We start from the raw sequence: 3,048 nt of genomic DNA, 5'->3' as shown, positions 1-3,048 counted from the left end.
AGCACTCTACCCAGGGGGACAGCTTGAGGCTCTGTCTCAAAAAAAAAAAAAAATTTGGTCTATATGGAGCAACAAAAATTTTCATAGAATGCAAAAATAGTATTGTAATATATATATATATTTAATTTTAACATAAGTACAATTTACAGATATAATACATTAAAAAAATTATGTATGGGGCGGAGCCTGTGGCTCAGAGAAGTAGGGCTCAGGTCCACCTGGGCGACCTTACCCAGGAGGGGAGTAGGGAGTTTACATTAGCCTTTTCATTTCCAAATGAAGTTACATTAACTTCTTCATTCTCAAATGGAGTTACATTAATCTTTTCAGCAGCTGAAAACCATATATTCCCTTCCCATTGTCCTGCCATTCCCTAGCTTGTCTTGCATTCTTTCCAAAAATTGGGACCTCTTAAAAACACTGGGGGCCGCGGGACATCTGGTCACCTTACCCTTGACAGACCAGGAAACTAAGGCACATCAGTGGTGAAGCTGGGACCCAAACCCAGGGTTGTCTGACCCCCAAATCTGAGAATCACAGAGTCTTAATCTCAGGATGATCTTATAATCTTAGAGGTTCAGAAGGCTAGATTCATAGAATTTTTATTCAAATCAAATATATATGTATATTTATATTTGTGTATGTGTATTTTCAACCACGCTTAAGTAAAGCATGGATGAAAAATGCAAAAGGTAAATCAAGCTCAGCGTCTGTAGCACAGCTGTTAGGGTACCAGCCACATACACCAGGGATGGCGGGTTTGAACCCTGCCCGGGCCTGTTAAATGACAACTGCAACAAAAAAAATAGCTGGGCATTGCGATGGGCACCTGTAGTGCCGGCTACATGGGAGGCTGAGGTAAGAGAATTACTTAAGCCCAAAGAGTTTGATGTTGCTGTGAACCATGACGTCACAGCACTCTAACACTGGCGATAAAGTGAGACTATCTCAAAAAAAAAAAAAAAGTTAAATCAGGTCCCCTTCCTCCTGGACTTTCCTAGCCACCAGTTTTCCTCACTGGAGGTGACCACAGATAACAGTTTCTTGGGTCTCCTGATATAGACTCATCAGATCTCAGATGGGATTTCTGGGTGACCTGGTCTCTGGGACCCCGCAGCCTGGCCCCTGGGTCTCTGACTGGTAGCAGTGTTTTGGCCTGGGTGAGTATGAGGATCTGACTTGGCTCCCTAGGAGCTCAGTGTTCCCTTTAGAAGGGGCTGGTAGCACTAAAGAGGCTCTCCCCTCTAGCTACAGAGAGACTGCGCTGAGTCCAGCCGCCAGACCTTCCAGCCTCCAGACCTTCGTTCCCTCTATACCTCCCTCCTCTGGAAAGGGTCCTCCTTCCAGAAAGGCCCTTTCTGATTCAGAAGGTCTGAGGGAGGGGTCAGGAATCTGCATTTCTTTTCTTTGTTAAGCAAGGGTGAAATAAAGTTTATTGAGGAAGAGAAAGGAGGCTTACAGAGTAAAGAAGCTTACAAAGTAGATACATTCACCATAGACAGTGAACAAGCCTCCATCCCCAGGGCAAGTAGGCAGAGGCCTAAGAATCTTTGTTTCTAATAAATTTTCTAGTAATGCTGATACTGCTGGTCCATGAATCACACTGTGATGGGGGTGCTGAAAATAAATATTGAGGGTGGCACCTGTAGCTCAGTGGGTAGAGCACCGGCCACATACACTGGGGCCAGCGGGTTAGAACCCAGCCTGGGCCAGCTAAAACAACAATGACAACTGCAACCATATCTGGGTGTTGTGGTGGGCACGTATAGTCCCAGGTACTTGGGAGGCTGAGGCAAGAGAATAGCTTGAGCCTGAGAGTTTGAGGTTGCTGTGAGCTGTGACAGCACAGCACCCCACTAAGGCAACAGCTTGAGACTTTGTCGCAAAAAGACAGGACAGGACAGGACAGGAAGAAAGAGAAAATAAATATTGAGTAAAAACAAAACAAGTCTGAATAAACAAAAGAAGGGCGGGTTGGCGCCTGTAGCTCAACAGGGCTCCAGCCACATACAGAGGAGCTGGCGGGTTCAACTGCAGCCCAGATTTGAATCCAGCCCATATCCTGCCAAACAATGTTGACAACTACAACCAAAAAGAAAAATAGCCGGGCGTTGTGCGGGTGCCTGTATTCCCAGCTGCTTGGGAGGCTGAGGCGAGGGAATCACTTAAGTCCAAGAGTTTGAGGTTGCTGTGAGCTGTGACACCATGGCACCCTACCCAGGGCGACAGCTTGAGACTGTGTCTCACACACACACACAAAAAGAAGGGCAGCTAGAGTGAGCGACATAAAGTAAAACGCTCCTCATCCTAATGTCAGGGAAAAGCTGAGGCGGTGGAACAGCTGTCCCCCTGCTCTCTGACCGTAAAACACGCCTGCAGGGCAGAAACCCCCTTCCTGTCAACTCTGTCTTCTCAAGCACCAGCACCTGGAGAGGAAGAGTAGGAGGCAGAGTCTCGGGATTCTGCCAGGTGGGGAGTTTCCAGGGAAAGGAAGCCTATATCCAGGAGTCCTGAAAAGTAAGGCTGCTTCATTAAGAAAAGAGGAAACATCAGCTCACCTGAGACGTGGCTCACAGAGGGGACCGCAGAGGGCAGGAAAGTGGAAAGCGGCAGACCTGACGGAGAGAAAGGAGTCCTGAGTGAACAGGGGCCGAGTCCTCTCCAGCTGGGGGTTCCCGTAGTCGCCACCAACACAGGGAACCTGGGGTGCCCAGGGCGCCCAGAGGCCGTTCCTCTCCTGCCTTGGGTCAGGGGACCGTCACCCCGACCTGCATCCCCAGCACCATCTCAGGTGACCGTGGCCACCCGACGGCATGTTCCATCCGTGCTATTTGCCAAGTGTTTCCAGGCTCCGCCCGGGATCACCGCCCCTCGCCGTCCGGCCGCGCTCCCGTTACACGAGGCGGGCGCCTCTCACCTGCCTCCGGCCCGACGCACCTGGACCCCGGGCTCCGCCCCGAGGGCGCGCGGAACTGCACCTGCCAGCCCCTCAGGGACCCACCAGAACAGGCCGCTGGCCTCAAAGAACTACACCTCCCAGAGGGGACC

This window comes from Otolemur garnettii, unplaced genomic scaffold (genome assembly GCF_000181295.1).
Source record: "Otolemur garnettii isolate 467f Iridium unplaced genomic scaffold, OtoGar3 scaffold00007, whole genome shotgun sequence".
Lineage (NCBI taxonomy): Eukaryota > Metazoa > Chordata > Mammalia > Primates > Galagidae > Otolemur > Otolemur garnettii.
The sequence above is the reverse complement of the archived record's forward strand: the minus strand, read 5'-3'. Positions refer to the sequence as shown.